The 24,816-nt window shown below is 27.9% G+C and overlaps 1 protein-coding gene and 1 long non-coding RNA gene across 4 annotated transcripts in view; one reads left to right on the plus strand and one right to left on the minus strand.

Moving 5' to 3' along the window:
* The window catches only part of LOC127278101 (neurogenic protein mastermind-like), a 178,709-nt gene that overhangs the window by 89,583 nt on the left and 64,310 nt on the right, over positions 1-24,816 (minus strand). The gene's annotated exons all lie outside the window — the stretch shown is intronic.
* The window catches only part of LOC127278115 (uncharacterized), a 32,168-nt gene continuing 16,354 nt past the window's right edge, over positions 9,003-24,816 (plus strand). The window contains exon 1 of the long non-coding RNA XR_007842447.1: positions 9,003-9,111. This is a non-coding gene — a long non-coding RNA (uncharacterized LOC127278115). The remainder of the gene's footprint in view (positions 9,112-24,816) is intronic.

Raw genomic sequence — 24,816 nt, forward strand, 5'->3', positions numbered from 1 at the left:
AAAAAGTATTACGAAACCTTTAAATTTCAAACGGTTTTTCAGATTTTCGATTTAGAGTTACTGATTAGTAATTACCACTCATAATCGCAAAATTAAAATTATCGGATCTAATTTGATGGAATTGTTTTGCATTCCATCAGATTTGCCTTAAACTTGTCACCCAGGAGTATTGCGGATCGCTAATTGCGAATTAATCACAAAATTTTAAAAATTCCAAATCGTAGATTTAATATATAATTGCGAACTTTTGAAAAGCTGATAGAATGGACTTTAAATTTTTCACTCAATAGTTATTTCAGATATAGCTATTCGGAGATTAGATTTGGATTTAGTGCGTCAAAAATCTTTTAAAGTTTCAAATAAAACTATAAGTGTTTTTAAAGCAGTTTTCTCAAAAATTTTTACTAAAATCAACCGAAAAACCTAGATAATTGAGCAAAAAATTTTGGAAATTTTACTTTTAAAATGTTTAGAATTAGAAGGGACCTGTAAGCCTATTTAACGTAATGCGATTTTTAAAGGGTTCATCTAGACCCTTTCTAAAGTATTCAGTCAGAGCCACTTTGAGGTAATACATATCGTGACGAAAATTAAGAGAATCCAATTAGTTTCTTTCGGTACATGTGATTTTTTTTTTAAAAAAAAAGGTTAAATCCCAAAGTTTTTCATCTACCTACTGATTGTATACAATTCTGCAAGGGAATGATGATTGTTGTAAAATTCAATTCGATCATTGTAATTTGGCGCCATTTTAATTTCTGCTCTAGTTTTACTAAAAAAATAGAGCTAAAACAACGATATTTTAATTTCTGTCCTATTTTTACAAAGAAATAGAGCAGAATTTAAAATGTCCTTTTTTAATTTCTACTTTTGATACTTGTAGAAATAGAGCTGTTCTATTTATACAAAAACTTAGAGTAGAAATTAAAATGGCGCTGTTTTACTCTATTTCTACAAAAACCTAAAGCAGAAATTAATATGGCACCTTTATAATTTGGCGCAATTTTAATTTCTTCTCTATAATTTTTGATAGAGCAAAAATGTCGCCAGTTTAATTTCTGTCGTAGTTATACGAAAAACTACAGCAGAAATTAAATGGCGCCAAATTACAATGGTGCCATTTTAATTTCTGCTCTATTGTTTTACGGTAAAATAGAGCAAAAACAATATAATTTTAATTTCTGCTCTAGTTTTTTTTGTAGAAACTGAGCAAAAAATGGCGTCATTTTTTATTTCTGTCTTATTTTTAGGAAAAAGTAGAGCAGAATTTAAATTGGCGCCGCTTTTATTCTAATTAATTATACAAAAAAAAACCTTGAGCAGAAATTCAAATAACGCTGTTTTTGCTCTACTTCTACAAAATATTAGAGCAAAAATTAAAATCATGCCGTTTGTAATTTGGCGCCATTTTAATTTCTGCCCTAATTCAGCAAATTAAAATGGCGCCGTTTTTGCTGTATTTTTAATAGAAAATAAAACAAAAATGGCGCCATTTTAATTTTTGCTCTTTTCTTTACAAAAAACTAGAGCAGAAATTAAAATGGTGCTGTTTTGTGCTCTAATTTTTATAATTTGTTTTAAAATTTCAGAAATTTAAGGAAATTCTTTGACTTTTGCCTATTAGACACCTTATAAATTAATTGTAAAAAAATACCTAGACGCAAAATATAAAAATTTTAAATAATAAATATCAATAATCCTGTGTAATTTGGCGCAAAAAAATTGATTTCAAAACAATTATGAATATTTGTATTAACGATCGATTAAATTATACACTGAAAAAAAACTAGTAGGTTTTACTACTTTTTAACTACTCTGAGTAGTATAATAGGTCCTCAACTGAATTTAAACGGTTCTATTAACTATATAAAAATAGTTAAACCAATTAAAAATGTAATTGATAGAATGACATTTTGTGATTGTATTAACTCAATTTCTAAATGTTAAAACAACTCAAGATGTAAGTAGTAGATTTTACTACTTAAAATGGTTCAGTAGGCTTTAAGAACATTTTTTTGTAGAATTAATAAATATTTTGCAATTAAAACTACTACTTTAAGTAGTAGATTTTACTACTTAAAATAGGAAAATAAAATTATTTTTTATTTATAATTGTTTATTATCAGTATTATTGACTTTTTCATCCTCTCTCCATACTGACGCTTATTTTATGCCCTAACGATTATGTACCTAACAGAGGAAATTTCTAACCGACGGGAATTGAACCCTCGACCCTAACGCTCGCAATCCGATACCTTAATCGACTAACCACGCACGCTACGACAGTCTGCAAACTACTCGAAGATTACTTTCTGCTTGTCCAATTGGTAATTTAACTATTTAAAGTAGTCATTTTTACTACTTTTATTAGTTGCGATAACTATCCTTTTTAAGTTTTTACTTGTAAATTTTTCATCTTTTAATTATATTATAAGTTGATTAATTGCATAGTGCAGTAAAATCTACTACTTAAAGTGATAGTTTTAATTGCAAAGGATTTTTTAATTCTACGACATAAATGTTCTTAAAGCCTATTGAACCAATTTAAGTAGTAAAAGCTACTACTGAAAGTAGTAGTTTTAATTGAAAACGATTTGTTACAAATCGTGATGCATATGAGCAAGACGATCCGAGAAACGAGCAAGAAAATCGGACTTTTTAATTTTGACAACCGAGAATATAGTTTGTTTTGTTTTAATAAAACGATCTTCTCGGCTATCCGAGCGAGCTTCACGAGTATCTCGTTTTGCAAATTCAAACATGTAAAAATTGAACGAAGGTTAGTAGAGAAATGATTTTAACTTTTTTGGTTAAAAGATTAATAAATTACTATTAATATATTAATAACTGTTATCGAAAAATACTAATTCTTTTAACAAATTAAAGTTATTTATTATTCTAACCATGTTAATTTTGATAATTCCACATTGTTAAAAAGTATAAATCAAATAAATTTATCGAATTAGTGGTAATTTTTTTTATAAATTAAAATTAGTTAGGTATAATTCTAATCATGTAAATTTTAAAAATTACACATTGTTACAAACTATAAATTAAATAAATTGAAATAATTAAGGAATAAATCGTTAATTTTTATTTAATGTATAATTTGGTTTAATTTAATGTCAATTTTTGCTAAGTATTATTTATTAAATAATACATTTAACCTACAATTTATTTATTTATTAACCTTTAAAAACTATATTTATATAAAACTTTCAAACTAATAATCTTAACTATATATTAGATAAAATTAAACTTTTGAAAATGCTAATATACCTCTCTAAAGATCTTTTAAGATTTTGAGTTTCTTTTAATAATTCTCCCATTATTATCTTTGACGTTTCCGAGATACTCCGAGAACTCGATCGTTTTTGTGTTAGTTTTCGGGACGAGACGATTTGATAAAAACAAATAAAAACTCGAGTTGTTATTTAAAAAATGACAGTTAAAAACGAGAAATTTCGCGCGAGATAATCGATCTTCTCGTATCGTTGTGCATCACTAGATTTGTAAATTTTACATCAAAAACGTTTTTCAAGCTTATTGAATTAATTAAAATAGTAAAAAATTACTACTTAAAGTAGTAGTTTTAATCACAAAGGATTTGTTAATTCTACAACAAAAATGTTCTTAAAGCCTATTGTACCACTTTGAGTAGTAAAATCTACTACTTAAAGTAGTAGTTTTAACTGAAAACGATTTGTAAATTCCACATCAAAAATCTTCTTTAAGTTTATCAAATTAATTAAAATAGTAAAAATCTACTACTTAAAGTAGTAGTTTTAATTACAGACGAGTTGTTAATTCTACAACAAGAATTTTATTGAAGCCTATAAAATCATAGAAATTAATAAAAAAAATTACTACTCAAAAAGCAGTTATATTAATTAAAGAAAATAATTCCTTTTACTACATTTCATATAACTGGTGAATAGTAGTTGGATTTACTACTCTTGAAATTTTGAATTGACTACAATTCCACTTGTTTTTACTACCTTAAGAAAGTTAATTTTACTACCGACCTGTAGTTGTACTTTAACTATACATATTTACGTAAAATCAACTATTACTTATTAACTTCTTAAAAATAGTTACATTAACTACATGAACATGATTAGATTAACTAAAAAAGTAGTTATTTTAACTACTTTCTAGTCAACTACCCAAAGGTAGTTGAATTTCTCGAAAAAATTTTTTTCAGTGTAAATTTTCTCTTATATCTTATACGAAAGAGAGTTTAGGGAATTGAGAAGAATGAGAAAGGGGAGGAAGTAAACAAGACAAAACGTTTAATGTAGAACGAGCCAAACGTGGGTGATTCCAAGCCATGGAATCCATGCAGCAATTCGCACATTGAACTCCTATCCCTTAAGCGCGAGCAGAGCAGCGCGCACCATTACAGAGAATGAGAGAGAGAGAGAGAGAGAGAGAGAGAGAGAGAGAGAGAGAGAGAGAGAGAGAGAGAGAGAGAGAGAGAGAGAGAGAGAGAGAGAGAGAGAGAGAGAGAGAGAGAGAGAGAGAGAGAGAGAGAGTAGGAAAGGTAGGGGGGTGAGGGAGAGAAAGAGGGAGAGGTAGGGGTGAAGGTGAGGGGTCTTGACGCACCGACACTGACACTACCGCCATGCCATGCCATCGCACCGTCAAGGCTCCATCCTGACCAACCGGCTGTTTACTGTTTGGCCTCCTGGGATATCGATCCCAGTGGTGGCGCAGCGTAAGAACCTTAAGCAGAACCACCAAAAGGGTGAGAGAGGGAGATAGAGGTGAGAGACACTGTTAGTATATAGAAAAAGGGGGGCTGGGGGGAGGATTGCCATACAGTGGGGGGTCCAACAAACTCGGATATGGAGCAAGATATACGGAAAGGGAGACGACTACGAAAGAGACGGGATTTAAGGGGAAGGATGATATAGCAAAGCACAGAATGAGTTTTGACCGCGGGCGGATGGCAACCCAAGCGCAATAGAAAACGAGAATATCCCCCCATATATATGTATATATATACTACTCTTCCTCAACTTGGTGGACCAAAATTCTCAAAGACTTGATCTAATCCCAAGATAATTTACCACCACTTCTCTATATTGATTTTGGTGACGGGAAGTTGCTACCTTAATTAGAAAATTTGTTTTGGTGACATTTTACTCGATTTACGTTTATGGGAACGTACTTTGTAATTCTAAAATTGTAACTATTCTGGAATAAGTAGAAAAAATTGACAAATCAAGGAAGATAGAAGTGATAAAAAAGGATTGTATAATTCAATTCCCAGTAGAAAATATAAGCATTAATGGAATAGTAGTAGTAGTAACTAGTAATTGGTAGTCAAGTAACTTGTATTTCAGAAAATTTTAAAGAAGAAAATATTAAAACATTTGAAAATTGTTCTATCAATAGTAGGTGCAAACGGAACACGCGACCTGTAAAACTAAAACTTCAAATTTTAGCCAAATTCACAAAAGGATTAATTGGTTAGAAAAATTTGTTTTTATTATATTGTACCTAAATTAAATTGTAATTGTATTATCGGTTCAGATATGTTAAAAATATTAAAAACTAAAATTGATTTTAGAAATTATATTATTGTAGTAATGAAAGGAAATCAAGAATTATTATAGAAGTGAACCATTTTAAAAAAAAACATATCCAATACCAATCAAATTAGAAGATAGAATAAATAAAGAGTTAGAAAACTTATTAAAATTAATTATTATAAAAAGAATGAGTACTAGATTTATAAGTCAAATTTGTACTGCGTTAAAAAAAAGTCTTCATTAGATTTAGTCAGTACTTTTGGGCAAATTCCGTTAGCAGAAAATAGTAAACAATACACGAGATTTATTATTGAAGGAAAATGTTATTTATTCAATGTAGTACCTTTTGGTTTAAAAACTAGTACAAATGCATTAGTAAGAGCATATCACAGTAAAAAACCTGGATTCAGTTTTGCTGCGTATCATTCTGAGTTCCGGATCAAAATGATTCATTGGCAAACTTCAAGTGAATCAAAATGATCCTCGTCAAGATTATGATTATTAAGTTGGTCTAAGTAATAGGGCGCCATCTGGTGATTAAGAAACAAAGAAATTCAAAATTTAATATCAGAATTTAATTTAACAGCATTGACAATTTATTTATAAATGAAAATTGAAACAATAAAAAATAAAGTGTATATAATAATGAAAGTCAATATACATTATGTTATTATTAAAGATATTTATTCCGATGAAAATTTAAGTTTAAAAATTAAGTGAACTGGTTTGTCAATTACTACTATTATTACATTTTAATTAATTTAATATTTCGATTCAAGCTAAAATTAAGAAGATAACACAGAAAAAATGTAATATTTGTTTATTTGTAAATATAACTTCAATTGTGACTCTTTGTAAAACTCAATTATTTTCAAAATTTTATAAAAATTAATAATAATTAAAAAAAGTGATTATTACGATTAAAGTAAAAAAAAAATTTTTAATTTTGAAATTAGTTTATGTCTTTTTCTTTTTGTAAGATATTTTTGGGGTCTCTGATTACAAATATGATGTCCGTTTTTAAAAATTCAAAATGGCGGACGACATTTTTAAAAATCGATCCAATTGACGTGAAAATCGTTACTCGGGGGTTTTTGGGGTCTCTGATTACGAATATGATGTCCGTTTTTAAAAATTCAAAATGGCGGATCCAATATGGCGGACGACATTTTTGAAAATCGATCCAATTGACTTAAAACTTGTTACTCGGGGGTTTTTGTGGTCTCTGATTACGAATATGATGTCCGTTTTTAAAAATTCAAAATGGCGGATCCAATATGGCGGACGACATTTTTAAAAATCGATCCAATTGACTTGAAAATCGTTACTCGGGGGTTTTTGGGGTCGCTGATTACGAATATGATGTCCGTTTTTAAAATTTCAAAATTGGATTTTTAAAAACGGACATCATATTCGTAATCAGCGACCCCAAAAACCCCCAAGTAACGATTTTCACGTCAATTGGATCGATTTTTAAAAATGTCGTCCGCCATATTGGATCCGCCATTTTAAATTTTTAAAAACGGACTTTAGATTCGTAATCAGCAGACGAAAATCTTAAGGGAACCATTTGGTCTGATTTTTTTTAACATTATTATTCGATTATATTGCATATTCTAATTTTGGACATGGCCCCCTTTGACCCCCTGTATTTCGGAAAGGGGGCACATGCTCATCTTGAAATTTTTGCAGGGATTATTGGGTCATCATATGTAACCATTTGGCATAAAAAAAGTTTCAAAATTCGAGGTACAAAAAAGGGGCACTTTTTGCCGAGGCTCTTTCCCGCCCCCTCCAAACATTTTATTGAGAGAAATCTATTTCTTCAAATAGAAACAAAGTGAAATTATGTAAATTAGACTTAAATTTAAATGAGGTTGAATTTCAATTAGATTTTGGATTGAATTTCTGGAATTGTGGTTTTCGAAACAACAGCTTATCCAATTTTTTCTTTTATTTTCTCATTCTAGAATTGTTGGATTTCAAATTGCAACAAAGACTTTCGGTAGACATGTGGTTAGTGTGTGTTATATAAAGTCAATTCTCTTCGTCAGAATATAAAATCTAAATTTTGTTTTTGAATTTTCACGTAAATTTTTTTTTTCGATTTGAAAAATTAAGTGGAATCTAAATGCAACAAATTATAATTTTACAATTTTAAAATTCCACATTTTTTTTTTTAAAAGCAGTTACTATTATTTAAAACTTTAAAACATTTCATCTCAATAATTAATTATTCATTAATATGGATTGATTCATAAACGAATTAATCTCTTTTGATTAATTATTTCAGCAATAAAAGAAGTTTTACATATTTTTTCTTATTTTTAGATAAAATTATTTCGAAAAAGCATTATCCCACTGAATTATTTTTTGTTACGATTTTTAAATAATTATAATAGTATTTTTTTGGAAATAGCTTTTTTTTGAAAATAAGATCAAGATTAATATACTCACTATATACAACGAGAATCATGCGGAAATGTTGGTGACTTACCTACAACAAACGGAAACAAAAATTAGAAAATTTATATTTTTGTCATATTTTTTTTTTATATACAGTATTCTAAACTTATATACAGTTAGAATATTATATTCTAAAAATAAGAAGTAATTATTAATTAAATAAAATAAATTCAAAAAAAAAATTTTCACTTAGAAAATTAATTTTTTTTAGGTCATCAGTATATAACAATCTGCGTATAGTTATAAATCAAGTTTGTCTTTAAAAAAGGAGAAAGTAAAATGTTGTTCTGTAAAAAGATGAAGTCAACGAACAAGTTTTTATCACTGATAACATAGTGTATGTTTGTTAAAACATAAAATATATTTGAAATGGGAAACCAGAATATGATTTTCTCACGTATTTTGATGTGCTGAATACAAATCTGAGGTCCGATTTGTTCCATCACGTCAGGATTTTTTTCTAACCTCAAAAAAACATGTCTAATGAAACAAGTAACTCAAAATTTTTATTACCTTCGGTTCTAGGGGTATTTGGATCGCTGATTACGAATCCAATGTCAAATTTTAAAAATTCAAAATGGCGGATGCAATATGGATGAGAATTTAAACAAAAATATTGCATCCGCCATTTTGAATTTTTTTTAAATCTGAAATCAGATTCGTAATAAGCAACCAAAGTATATATGCCTTAAATTTTGAAAATTGTCAAATTTTTCTTCTCAATTCCATTTAGCTTCTTGAATTCAAAATTATTTTTAAATTAACATATAATTGCATTTTGCTCGAATGATAAAAAGATTGAATTTCTATATATAAGTATTATAATTCAATATTGAGTTTTACTTTTCTTTTTTTTTGTCACATTGTATTTTTATTTCTATTTAATCAAGAACACTTAACTCGATCTACATTTAAGTATGTAGCCGTGTATATGTTAGATTTCACAATAGTGAGAGGTGTGCAAACTGCACGCACAATCTAAATCAAGAGTAGCAATAAGTTGTATTGCTCGATTATGTATCCAATGTCCATGTCACTATTGCGTATATATACAGTGATGCCTCTCCAAGAATGATCGGACGATTTAATACAAGATTCAATATAAAAGGTAACGATAATATTCATTAAAATAAAGATAATATTTATTATTTCTCATTAAAAAAAAAAAAAAAAAAACGTTTCGCATTAATATTAATAAAAAAATATTCACATTTTGAGAACCATTCGTTAAATTTTTATTGTAATTAAAATCTCTTTTAATTTTCTTCTAAAGATATCCCCAATCCTATTTTGGCACATATTCTGGATCTAGTATCCAGAAATAAACTTCCAAGAATTTTGAACAATTTTTAAAAAAAACGTCCGCCATTTTGAATTTTGTAAAACTAACATTGGATTTGTAATTAGCGTCCTCAAAAATGTCAAAATAATATATTTCTAAGAATTTTGAACAATTTTATTTGATTCAAAGAAATCAATTTAATTGATGAATTCTTTGATACAAAAAAATTTATTTCTGTGCGATTCCAGATGAGATTTTGACTTTTTCGAAGTAGGTTGACCGATTGCAATGAAACTTTGGAATTTTGTTATATATAGTAAGACTAATCTTTAACGTAAATTGCAGCTTAACATATTTGTTAGTTTACTAATAATAATTTTTTAGTTGTAAAATTACAAAAAATTGTTCTTAAAGAGATTTATTCCTCTCATTTTCCTTGAAATTTAAAAAAAAAAAAGTAGACCTCAATCCGATTATTAGAACGGAAGATTAAGTTTAAATTTTTTTGTTATTATTGCAAATCTCGTAAAGTAAAAAAAAATATTTTAAGCTGCAATTTACATTAAAGATTAGTCTTACTAATAATAAAATTTCAAAGTTTCATTGCAATCGGTTAACCTACTCCGAAAAAGTCAAAATCTCACCTGGAATCGCACTGAGTTTTAAAACAAATTATTTTTTATTAAAAAAAAAAATTTTCTTCGTTTCAAAGAAATTTTTTATTTAATTCAAATAATAAATGTTTCTTTGATCCAATATCAATGTTAGAATTTCTTTGATTTAATGCATAAACTAGCGATGTATTCCTCGCTCGCTAACGCTTGCTCGGTTATAGTTGTACTTATTTTTGTTTACTTAATATAGTTTATGAATATTATATATATAATTTATGTTTTAAATTAATATCTTATTAATATTGTATAAAATTTATCTTAATTTTGATCAGTATCATTGAAGAAAGAAATGAAAATTGTTAAATATTAGATGTTATTTTTATTATAATGATGACAACAATCTTCTATTATTAAGTTAAAATTATTAAGTTAAAAACATTTGATTTTAATGACACTTAAAATTAGACACAATATTATAGGTTACTAACTAAAAATTGAAAAAACAACAATAAATAATAAAAAAAAATAATAAAAAATTGAAAAAATCAAAAAATTCTTAAAAAATTGCAAAATAACCCTTTTTCGGGTTAAAATTGAAAAAAGATGTTACATAAAAATAGTTTGTAAGATTTTCTAAAAGCATATATGCAAAGTATTTTGATTTATTTGAAAATAATTGAAAATAGATTTTTCAAGGACGGTGTCGAGGTCACGGGGTCGGTGTCGTTTTTCGAAATTTGTTAACTTAATATAATAGAAGATTTCTTTTAGTCAGAGAAATTTTCTTTGTAACTAAGAAGTTTTTTTTTTGTTACAAAAAAAATTTTATTTTACCTAAATGAAAGAAAACGAGTCAAAGAAATTGGTTTCTTTGAATCAAAGAAATTTTTTCTTTGGGGTGGCGATACATATTTTATTGTTTCGTATCCTAATAACCCTAAGGTTATAAAAAGATATTTGTAATTTATAAATATACCTGTTAAAGATTTACTTAGTTTAGTTGGTTAATATTTTAAAATTCAAAATGGCGGATCTAAAATGTCGGACAATAAAAATTTGAAAATGGTTTGAATTTGGTTGAAACTTGTTACTCGGGGGTTTTTGGGGTCGCTAATTACACTGAGAAAAAAGGTTTGAGCTGACAACCAAATATTTCATTCAATATATGTGCAACTAAAATTTTTTGATTGACACAACTAAATTTTAGTTGACAACAACCAAAGTTTGTTTCAGACGACTAAATAAGAAAATGAAAAAGAATTTGGTAGTCTCAACCAAACTATGGTTGATGTCAACTAAAGTTTAGTTGTGTCAACCAAAAAATTTTAGTTGCACATATATTAAATGAAATATTTGGTTGTCAGCTCAAACCTTTTTTCTCAGTGTACGAATCGGATGAAATATATTAAAAATTCAAAATGGCGGATCCAAAATGGCGGACGTTATTTTTAAAAATCGATCGAAATTTTTAGACTTTCTGGGTTCGCTGATTACGAAAACAATGTTAGTTTTCTAAAATTCAAAACGGCGGATTCAAAATGGCGAAAAACTTTTCTAAAAATTAATTGGATTTACTCTTGAAACTTGTTACTCGGTGGTTTTTGGTGCGAATTTAGTATCAAATTTGTAATCAGCGAAACCAAAAAACCCCTGAGTAGCAAGTTTCAAGAGAATTCAATCAATTTCAGAAAATTTCTCCGCCATATTGGAACCGCCATTTTGAATTTTTAAACATCTAATGCCAAATTCGTAATCAGTCTAAAAACCATGACAATAAACTGCAGCTTTCATTTTTTTAAATATCCCTTGTTTTTTTGTTGACCGTGAAAAAAGCAAAATTTGTTTTAAATATATATATATATATATATATATATATATATATATATATATATTCTTGACTATCATATGCAAATAAAAATAAAAGAGAATTATTTCACATGATCGCATGACACTTTGAATTTTGTCTTATCAACTTTAATATGCGCATTCTCACAGTATTGTGAACGTCACTATATATATATATATATATATATATATATATATATATATATATATATATATATACGTATTGAAATCTAGAACATTCGAATAATTTTTTTGTTTTTGTGGCCACGAGAGAGGGGGGGGGTAAATAAAAAAAAATCCCAAGTTTCATTCCACCGAGTGAACATTGCAATGATTCTCTTGCATTTTCAATGCTTTTAGTCTGCATGCACCTCGACGTTTTTAAACGATTTTGCCGGTTCAATGTCCCTCAACTTGCGACTGAATATATATATATATATACATACCAGTGCATTGCAGTTGAAAAGAGATGGAGGGGTAAAGAGGAAGGGGTAGGGAAGTCCATTTGTGACAGTGGTTTTGTCAAAACGAGTGAAGCCGGGATGAAAGCGCGAAAATTCCGCGCTCAGTTAATATCAACGATCGAAAGTCCGACATCCTGCGAAAGGACAGAGAGAGCGGAGGCGGGGGAGATTTTCATATATATATAGAGATATAGAGAAAGCCAAAAGCAAAAGGTAATCATATATATATATATATATATATATATATAATAGACAGAAAGAACGAGATTCAATGAAGGAGGGAGAAAGAGAGAGAGAGGAGGCTGGATATAAAGTGGGGAGGGGGGTTAGCTAAGGGGGTGGAAGTGGAGTACGATACATGCGCATATGAACGTACCCATGAGTGCCAAGCGCGGATAATAATTATTTTCCTAATTTCCTGGCACTGAGCGCGGACGACCAACCCATCAATTCTGTGGATCGGATAAACCAACTGTCACGTTCACGCTTAAATTCAAAATAGAGAGGGTGCGGCGAACTCAACCCTCCCCCCCCCCCTCCTACCACTGTACTTGCCTACTCAGTCAGTCAAATGGTATTTAATTCTCTATGAAATCCGATTTAATATATATGTTATATATATATATATATTACCATTTTATCGCTTATTTTCAAATTATTATTATTGTACAAATTTAATATTTGCGGAACAAACAAATTATTTTTTTACTACACAGGAAAAAAAAATTATCTGTTTTTGACTCATTTTGAGTTTTTAACTCCTTCGCAGTCGAGGCCAATATCTCATAAGTGAGAACAAAATGTCAGTAAATTTTTGAATGACTAAAATTTGTGCAAATGTGCTACTATGGTATTTAAGGTCGCTGATTACTATTCCAAAGTCAGATTTTAAAAATTCAAAATGGCGGAGCCAATATGGTGGACGATTTTTTCAAAAAATGGCAAAAATGATTTAAAAATTGTTAATCGGGGGTTTTTGGGGTCGCTGATTACGAATCTAAAGTCAGATTTCAAAAATTCAAAATGGCGGAGCCAATATGGCGGACAATTTTTTTTAAAAAATGGCAAAAATGATTTTAAAATACTTAAAAATTATTACTCAGGGGTTTTGAGGGTCGCTGATTACGAATCTAAAGTCAGATTTCAAAAATTCAAAATGTCCGAGCCAATATGGCGGACAATTTTTTTTTAAAAATGGCAAAAATGATTTTAAAATACTTAAAAATTATTACTCAGGGGTTTTGAGGATCGCTGATTACGAATCTATAGTCAGATTTCAAAAATTCAAAATGGCGTTACCAATGCGGCAGATAATTTTCTAAAAATTTAAAAATTAATTAAAATTACTTAAAATCTGCTACTCAGGGGTTTTAAACGTCGCTGTTTACGATATTCAAGTCAGATTTTGAAAATTCAAAATAGCATAGTATGGGTGTGATTATTATTGTATCAATTTTGAATTTTGAAATTTTGTAATTCTGACATCAAATTCAGAATCAGCGACCCGAAAAACCCCCCGAGTAACGAGTTTCAAGCGAATATGGTCAATATTCAAAATTTTTGGTCGCCATATTGGATGCGCCATTTTGAATTTTGTAAATCTGACATCAAATTCGGAAGTAGCGACCCCAAAAACCCCCCGTGTAACAAATTTTAGGCCAATTCCGTCTTATTATTGGGGCTAAAAATAAAAAAATCATCAATTTTTCAGTTTTTTAGGCCTAATTTTTATAATTCTTTGAAAATTTCTTCCATTTTTACCACAGAAATTACTTTTTTTACATTCTTTACCCGCGGCAAAAAAGATTTGAACAAAATCGAGATATCCAATTTTGGTCGAAAAATGCCAATATTTTGAGAAAATTTACCCGTGTAAAAAAATATCCTAGCTTTCCGTGACACTGTAATGGCGCTACGCCCATTTGTCACAATTTTGTATTCTAGCCTAGCTATAGGTGATGTTTAAAAATTACGATAAAATATTTAAAAATAATTTACAACATTACAACATATATTTCCATTAAATTTTCTTAAATTACCACATAAAATTTCATAAATTACCCTATAAATTTCTAAAATTTTCTTTTATATATTATAAATTACCGTATAAATTTCATAAATTACCGCATAAATTTCCAGCAATAATTTTAAAAATCTTAAATTTTGTTTATATTACAATTATAAATTACCTCAAAAATTTTATAAATTAACGCATAAATTTTCATAAATTACCACGTAAATTTTCTGCAATAGTTTTTAAATCTTGAATTTTGTTTGTATTATAATTATAAATTACCTCAAAATTTCATAAATTTCCATAAATTACCAAATAAATTTCCTGTATTATAGTTTATTTTTTAAAATCTTGAATTTTGTTTGTATTATTATTATAACACTATGTACAAAGATTTGTATTCTATTGGATTAGTTTATGTTGCATTATGTTGCAGAATGAACTCGCGCCATTGACGGGGCTAGGTGAAATCGCTAGTCTAGACTGCCATCACGAATCCAGTGGTGGCGCTAGCTATAGTTAGACTTCCACGATTAATTTCCACACGGGTATTCGCGGATTTTTTTGATACTTGGTGTCGATTCTCTACCTCGAATCTTGATAATAATGAAAATTAAAATTTTTCAAAGAGTAATAAATGATTTTTGATAAATATGAAAGAAAATTTGCAGATACAAAGTAGTTTACTTATTATATATATATATATATATATATATAATAGAGAGAGAGAGAGAGAGAGAGAGAGAGAGAGAGAGAGAGAGAGAGAGAGAGAGAGAGAGAGGGGGGGGGGGGAGGAAGAGTACATACAACTCCAAGATCCGTTGCGTAACGGTGTCTGCGGTAATATAACGTTGAATCGACCTTCTCCCATAGTCCATAACTAGTAACCACCCACCTTCTCTCTCCTATTCTACCTTAATTCTGGTTTAAACTTTTATAGTGTACACGTTACGTACACACATGTATATATCGATGTATTTTAGAAATCTAAAACGATTCAATTCTCTCCTCGATATAATTTCAATAATGCGAATTTTCAAATATGTGCAATTCTCCAAGGTTATTTTCATTTCTTTGCGTTATATCATATAAATATTTCATAACATTGAATTTTATTATATTTTAAACAAAAAATCTCATTTACAGTTTCCTAAAGATTTACATTTTTGATATTGAAAATAAGTGGTCTCATTTTAAGAAATACTATATATACATACATATATATATCTATATTACTCTAGGGCCTTATATTGGGCCTGGGCCCAATTTCAAAATTGATATTGAAAAAGGTAAACTAAAACTTTGAAAAACCGTCAAAATAGTGATTTTCGCTAAGCATGTGGGGTCTTAGGGCCCAATTTGAAAATCTTAATTTGTGACCTATAAAAACCTCTAAATTAGTGATATTCACGAATTTAGTAAATGGTGTAGAATAAGTTAGGGACCAATATTCAAGTATATAAGGCATAACACAGAAAATTAAAAGGCATTAAAATAAGCTGTAACGCTTATTATTTTAATCCAATTTTGCTTATTTTAATCCATGTTGGTATTAAAATAAGCAAAATTGGATTAAAATAATACACACACGGAAAAAAAGAAAAAGTAATTTTTACTACTTTCATAGTAAAATGGGATCTGTCCGAAGTTTCTGCGCATCTATGGCAACTTTTACTCCAAAAATAGTAAAATTTGCTCCAGAAATAGTAAAATTTACTCCAGAAATAGTAAAAATTATTACAAAAATAGTAAATTTGACTATTTTTTGAGTAAAAGTTGCCAGAGATGCGCAGAAACTTCGGACAGGTCCAATTTTACTATGAAAGTAGTAAAAATTACTTTTTCTTTTTTTCCGTGCAGTTTTCTTGTGTGTATCAAATTGATACAAGAATTAAGATCAACTCATGCAACGTTTTGAATCAATATAAGGTATCAAATTGATCCAAACATTTGGATCATTTTCAAGAAATGATCCAGAATATGGGATCATTTTTTGATACCTGAATTGGTATCAAAGTATAACTGTCATGGCTGGCATGATCTTATTGACAAGTTTATTAATTAATTTATTCACTGCACTGAATATTCAGATATTGAAAATACTTTTATTATGAATTTTAAGAAAGAGAGAAGCGAAAACTTATAAATTACGAGCAATTAATTAAGAAAAAACTGTATTTCGAAATAAAATGAAATACACTAACCTTTATTTATGTTTATCACATAAGATTTAAGTTAAGTTCACAATCACAATACTTGAAAATTTTTAATTATTTTTATGGTTCAAATAATTATCAATAATTTATTTATTATAAATGAACAAAATTTAAGCAAAGCACACTTGATAAATATTTCTAATGCGTTGTCAATTAATGAAATTAATAATTTCCTATTGCACAATATCATAATCGACATATATGACATTTGTAAACAAACAGGGTTGGGAAACAAGAGCTCAAAATATATTCGTCCAATGCGAATTTCAATCCTACCCAACTCTGCTTTGGACGAACATATTTTGGGTTTTTGTTTCCCAACCCTGTTTGTTTACAAATGTCATATATGTCGATTATAATATTGTGTAATAGGAAATTATTAATTGCATTAATTGACAACGCATTAGAAATATTTATCAAGCGTGCATTGCTTAAATTTTGTTCATTTATAATAAATAAATTATTGATAATTATTTAAACCATAAAAATAATTAAAAATTTTCAAGTGTTGTGATTGTGAACTTAACTTAAATCTTATGTGATAGACATAAATAAAGGTTAGTGTATTTCATTTTATTTTGAAATAAATTTTTTCTTATTTAATTGCTCGTAATTTATAAGTTTTCGCTTCTCTCTTTCTTAAAATTCATAATAAAAGTATTTTTAATATCTTAATATTCAGTGCAGTGAATAAATTAATTAATAAACTTGTCAATAAGAGCATGCCAGCCATGACAGTTATACTTTGATACCAATTCAGGAATCAAAAAATGATCCCATATTCTGGATCATTTCTTGAAAATGATTCAAATATTTGGATCAATTTGATACCTTCTATCGAATCAAAACGTTGCATTCCAAAATGATACCATCAAGTTTACAGTGTAAGCGTTACAGCTTATTTAAATGCCTTTTAATTTTCTGTGAATAAGGTAAACGTACACAATTACGGCCTAGTACGTTATTACGTGCTATTTCTTTATACTAATTGAAATAAGAAATTAATAAAATGTTTCAACAAGTGAAAAATTGCAATACAAACTTTGCTATTTATTAGATCAATATTCTGTGTTTTAATTACATCTATTTTGTTTATGTATTGAAAATAAAAGTTTTTGTCAGTCAGTCGACGACTGAGCTTTGTGCAATACAATATACTGTAAGTGACAGCTAGGACTGAAGGTGATCTTCGTAAGGATATTAAAAGTGAAGTGTGTTTATTTTTTAATTTATTTTTTAATTTGTTGATTAATTATGATCTATTTAAATTATATTTTCTATTGCTGAATTATTTTTAAAAGTTTTCTTTATATAAAAATACTTTTTTAAGTAGACGGAATTATGTTCGCTCTTCTCACACGAAGTACATTATTCCGTTTGAAACACGTAAATAGGGAATTACATTGTTTTATATTATACTTATTTTAATGAATCTAATAAGAATATTAAATGTGTTTACATTTTTTAACAAAAAATGAAATTATAAATAAACAAATGAGGTAATTGCGTACTAGTATTTTATTAACCATATTTGAAATATTTTATTAGAAATTATATGAACGGAATTAGGTTCAAAACATTTTATACATACATTCATTATTCCGTGCTATACGCCGTATTTAAGTTTAAGTAAAATGGAAAAAGAGTTTGTTCACAATTCTTTAATTTTAAACTTATTAATTATCATTTCAAGAGGCAAATTTTTAAAAGTATCGTTTTTTATAAAAATTATTAGGTATTGTCACGAAAATAATTCAAGCAAAATGTGAAAAAATATCAATTAAAAATTAATCAAATGAGTGGGACAAACTGGCGCTGGCTTGATAGAGACGATATCCTCATCTACGATGCTCAAGATGTTTTAAAAAAACTGAATCCTCTAGTATTATTTGATGACCGTAAAGTATATATGTTTAATGATTTATAATATTATTTCAAAACAAGTTAATGAACAAAGCGAGTAACCAAAGAAGAAAAATAATGACTGAATATTACAAAAATTATCATTTGAATAAACATTATTTTATTTGACATCTGTGTAAAAAATTCCCTTTTAAACACAATCTTAAACTAATTTTAAGATTATGTTATTAATATTCTTATAAGAATAATTATTATTATCAAACAAATTGATATTTTATATATAAGTATGTGTGAAAACCTGGAATATGCCGCAATTATGGACAAGTTGGAACGGAATTAGTTACATGACAAAATTTTTAGAACGGAATTACATACAATTGAAAGGATTTAAAATATATTAAAAAATAATATAAATTTAATTTTTGAACAGATATATAAAATGAAAAATTGAAAATGATTGATTAATTTTTACAATACAATTGTTTTCTTAAATTTTAAGTTACTTGATAAAATAAGAAAAATAAAATTCTCAGGAAGGGCCTTAACATGCCGTAATTGTGTACATTTACCTTATATTGGTCATGTGCATCACATGCCTAAACGTGGAATTTTAGCGAGATTATTAAAAATTTGATACTGAAAATTAGTAATCTTATTTGAATAAGATTTTTTTTTTTTTATTGTTGGCGCCTTACATTGGGCCTGGACCCAATTTGAAAATTATGGCGTTGGAAAAGGAATGGAATGAAGATGACGACACGCAACGCTGCCACACTGCGTTCTTTATTGCAAATGCATTGGATATATAGTCTTTGATTCTCTAATAACATGAAAATCACTAACAGTGGGGATTATAAAGTGAGGGCGAGGCGCAGAGAACATCACATCGTATCACCATAAAAGAGGAATCAAGAGGATGTGAAAATGTGTGTAAATATATATATATATATATAAATGCATTGCAACAGTGTATGCTTTCGTGTAAGTAAAGAGAGAAAGAGATTGTCAATGTGCACGAGCCCATAAGTGCATGTACTCTCAACCAATGAGTCAACTTCCTGTGTGTAACGCACATCATTACTTGAATATTGATACCTTATTGGATATACACTCTACTCTCAGTATATATGATCGTTTCAAAAACACGCTTCAATTTTACATATATTACCAATATATTCCAAACACGATCGTCTCTGAACTCGATTAAAAAGAAATTTCATTTCTACTTTTAATAATAATAAAAAAAAAAAAATTTACCATATTACATGAAAACTGCGATAATCTTAGTAGATAACCAGGGCTATTGTTTTAGAAAATTTGTATTTTGTTCACGGAGAAAAATGGAAAAACGAATAACTTTTACACTACTTTAAAAGTAAAACCAGAACTGTCCGCAGTTTCTGTACATTTTTGATAATTTTTACTTCAGAAATATAGTAAAATTTACTATTTTCGCAATAATTTTTACTATTTCAGAAGTAAATTTTACTATTTCTGGAGTTAAAATTAACAGAAATGCGCAGAAACTGCGTACAGTTCCGGTTTGACTTTTAAAGTTTCGTTCGTTTTTCCATTTTTCTCCGTGTTCATAAATTCAAAATGGCGGATCCAATATGGCGGTTGAAAAAAAAAATTTTTAATCGATTGAATTTGCTTGCACACAAATTTGAATGTATCTAATTGATACCAAAAATATCAAATTGATACAAATTTTTATATCAATTTGATATTTTTGGTATCAATTTGATACTTTTAAATTAGTGTGTGAAACTTGTTACTTGGGGGTTTTTTGGGGTCGTTGATTACAAATGCAATGTCAGTTTTTCAAAATTTTAAATTTCATGGCAAACTTTACTAAATTGTAACGGACGGACAGACGGACATGTTTTTGTATATTTTTGGCTTCGTAAATTATTCAAAATCGAAAAATTACATGAAAAATGTCCAATTTAAAAAAAAATATGTATATAGAGAAAAAAGTATGATTTTATTTATACTAATAATTAGAAATAATCGCGTTTAGTAAAAAAAAAAATAATTAAAATTTTTTTAAAATATTGTTTTATTTCGAAAACTATTTATTAACTTTTATGAACACTTAACTAAAAACACGAAAATATATTAAAATATTCAAAGAATGAAAATATACTATTATATATGTATATATATTTATAAATATGTATGAGTATATATGTAGTTTATCTTTCTAAATATTGAAATTAATGTGTGTACTACTTTTGACAATGATGATAATGATGATGATAATTTTTCTTAAAGCGCAAACAAAACGCATTTAAAAATAATTGACAATTTCAAGAAACTTTCATTTATAGTTGCAAGAGAATAGTATAATTTTATGTTGCACCAAATGATGCAAATATCATCCGTCCTTCACTATATACTTTCTATATATGCACAAGTATAGCACACCTCAGTGCGCCAGACCTCGTTCCTGATTAGCAGAAAACAATGGAATAAATTATATATATATATATATATATGCATACAAATTACTATCTGCATTTTGTCATTTTAATTATTATAAACTGTTTTCAGTTGTCCAAAAAAATTAAAACAAAAAAAAAGATTGTTAAAATCATTTTAACGAGAAAGAATAAAAAATACAATTGGATTGCAAATACAGATTTGTTAAATACTAATAAAATACTAATAAAATTTACTTTTAGCGACAAATATTTATTATTAATTTTAATTTTGCGTAAAATTTGAATTTTGAATCGTTTTCGCGCTTTGTTGCGCCAATCGACGATAGATGGCGCGCATGCTACGGGTTATGGCGCACTCACACCTTTTTTGGCTGCCTGCCAGCCTGCAGGTTACCATGGCAACGCACGAGTGTGAGTCAGACAGAAAATTTGAATATTCAAATTTTTAAATTTTCTGTCGCACTCACTCTCATGCGTTGCCATGGTAACCTGCAGGCAGCCAAAAAGGTGTGAGAGCGCCTTTAGGTTAGAGCATTTTTCCGGCTGCCTCCCGTGGAGAATGCGCATATAGTCTTCACTTTTGTTTCGACTCTCAAATTAACAATTTCATTGTAATTTTTTGAGAAAAAAAATTCCCGCCAACATTTAAACCTAGAGGACAACGTGAAGGAAGCAAAAAATTAAATGCCATTGGATTATCGAAAAAAAAAATTCTAAAATCCAACACTGCTTCTGTGATCCATGAATGTTTTTCAAAAAAAAGCCAATATCAAATAAATATTTGATGTTTTGTAAGTTTTGTAAGTCAAGAAATCGCAGATGCTGCTATTAATGAAAAATACATTATTGCAGAGAAGAATGTGAAGACAATACCTGATAATGTGTCACATAAAATAATCCACGAGGATGTAAAACATTGTAAACTTGATGGTATCATTTTGGAATGCAACGTTTTGATTCGATATAAGGTATCAAATTGATCCAAATATTTGAATCATTTTCAAGAAATGACCCGGATTATGGGATCATTTTTTGATACCTGAATTGGTATCAAAGAATAACTGTCATGGCTGGCATGCTCTTATTGACAAGTTTATTAATTAATTTATTCACTGCACTGAATATTCAGATATTAAAAATACTTTTATTATGAATTTTAAGAAAGAGAGAAGCGAAAACTTATAAATTACGAGCAATTAAATAAGAAAAAACTGTATTTCGAAATAAAATGAAATACACTAACCTTTATTTATGTTTATCACATAAGATTTAAGTTAAGTTCACAATCACAATACTTGAAAATTTTTAATTATTTTTATGGTTCAAATAATTATCAATAATTTATTTATTATAATTGAACAAAATTTAAGCAATGCACGCTTGATAAATATTTCTAATGCGTTGTCAATTAATGCAATTAATAATTTCCTATTACACAATATCATAATCGACATATATAACATTTGTAAACACACAGGGTTGGGAAACAAGACCCCAAAATATGTTCGTCCAAAGCAGAGTTGGGTAGGATTGAAATTCGCATTGGACGAATATATTTTGAGCTCTTGTTTCCCAACCCTGTTTGTTTACAAATGTCATATATGTCGATTATGTTATTGTGTAATAGGAAATTATTATTTGCATTAATTGACAACGCATTAGAAATATTTATCAAGCGTGCATTGCTTAAATTTTGTTCATTTATAATAAATAAATTATTGATAATTATTTGAACCACAAAAATAATTAAAAATTTTCAAGTGTTGTAATTGTGAACTTAACTTAAATCTTATGTGATAAATATAAATAAAGGTTAGTGTATTTCATTTTATTTCGAAATAAATTTTTTCTTATTTAATTGCTCGCAATTTATACACTTTTCAAAGATTTTAACTTTTATACCAAAGTTTACAGAAACATGACAATTTTTTAAATTATTTAAACTCAATTATGACTATTGTTTGAAGTGTTTATGTTGTTAATATAAAGTAGTGTAATGTTACGCTTCAAAGATTTAACGGTGTTCCGTAATGGCAAGCAGTGGTTGTCTTTTAAAAATGAGGTATATTTAATTTCAAAAATATTATTCTTCCAATTCGGACAAAAATGGCAAAATCGGAAAAAATACCACTTATCCTAAGTTTCTGTACTTTCATTTGCCTGCAAGAAATTAAAAATTTATTCACATATAAAACGACAGGAAGTAAAAAAAGAAAGAGTATAAACATTTGCGTAGTACTGAAATTTACCGTCTGAGGCAGCACCTGACGGCTTCAAAAAGAAAAATTTCTTATTTTACTTTATGACGTCGTTTATCGTAATGAATTTTCAATTTCTTGTGCGTAAATGAAAGTACAACATTTCAGGATAACTGGTATTTTTTTCGATTTTTCCATTTCTATCCGAGTTGAGAGAAAAATTCTTTTTTAAATTAAATGCACTTTTGAGGAGACAATTTTTGAAAGACAACCACTGTTTGCCATTGCAAAACACCATTAAACTACCAAAATTAAAATAAAGATATTTGCAATATTATCTGTTTTTTTTTTTTTATTTAAAAAAATATTCACTTATTTTTTTCTAAATGACTGTTATAAATAGTATTATAAAAAATGTTAACAAAATTTCAATAAGACACTTATAATTTCAAATTTCGCGCTATTAATTATTTGTTGATAAATTAATTAAAATAGTGATTAAAATTATTTCGTTTATATAGCTGTAATTTTATTATTTATTTAAATAGACTCAAAAAATTTTTTAATTTTCATTTTTTTTATGATAAAAAATCGATTTCTTGATAATTAAACACACCTGGTGCCTCTATAATTCTTGACCGATTCGAATGAAACTTATCACTAATATTAATTATGTTGAAACCTCAATACATAATTGTGGATATTTAAATACATTAAAAAACTTTTGAAATTGTTAATTTTTCATGGTAATTTTATTTGTAACTTTTGCTAGTAAATTTTTATTTTCTTTGATACTATTATGTTTGTTTAAAAAGTTATTTTTAAATTTTTTTTGTTTTCTTTATATTAACTTATATTAAAATGTTATAAGCGGGACCTGATCCGACTGTTTAAATCTGAAACTCATAAAAATATAGATCTGATAGAGACACGATTAGATCCTCTAGATGCTTCTTAGCTGATTCATCACTGAATCATGACATTAAATACTTACAAAAAGTTTTGAAATCCCAACAAAAAAACATCTTCGATGCAAAAAATTAAGCCAAGCAAAAATTATCTTAACCATCGAAACAATTTGTGAAATGAAAGTTAGCCAAGTAAATTATGATTATGGATTATGTTAAGTTTTAATTAATTTTTTTTAATATAAATAATTAAATTTAAAAATGGGAAATTATACAAATTATAATTTTAAAATATGCTTGCAATGTAGAAAAAAAGAATAGTTTTGGTCACAAATTGTTTCGATGGTTAAGATAATTTTTGCTTGGCGTAACTTTATCCATCGAAAATGTTTTTGTTGGAATTAAAAAAAATTAAATTCTACATGGTATTTATTTTTGTTAAATAATTGTCCACGATTTTATTCTTCTTAGGTTGTTAATTATAAGTTTAGATTACAATTTTAAGTTTCTTTTTGTTCAAAAGACATTTTTCTTGTTGAAAAGGATGATGGGATGATTAGAGCGTCCTTATATAGTGTAAAAGCATCTAGGACATCTAGGTCACAAGATCGTATCTATATATGCAGTATATAACTATCCAACCCTGCGCATCGTCGATATTTTACGAAAACATGGTACACCCTTGGCTTACATGGTAAGCCGAGGGTGAAAGCGCGTCTCTCATTTATAACCCCATTTTCAAACCAAACCATATCCTAAGCACCAAGCTGACCCCAATCCCACTTTAATTTCTTTTCGACTTTTCTTTTATTCATATATCCTTTATATTTACTTTTTCATATAATAAAGTGAAATAGCATAAAATAACCAATATATAGATAGCTCTTATAGGTTTCAATATATATTATATAGAACAGTAGTAACTTTTACGTGGTCAAAAAAAGTTTATGTAAATTACGTTT

This window comes from Leptopilina boulardi, unplaced genomic scaffold (genome assembly GCF_019393585.1).
Source record: "Leptopilina boulardi isolate dan_hultmark-lab unplaced genomic scaffold, ZJU_Lbou_2.1 LbouV2_195, whole genome shotgun sequence".
Taxonomy (NCBI): Eukaryota; Metazoa; Arthropoda; class Insecta; order Hymenoptera; family Figitidae; genus Leptopilina; species Leptopilina boulardi.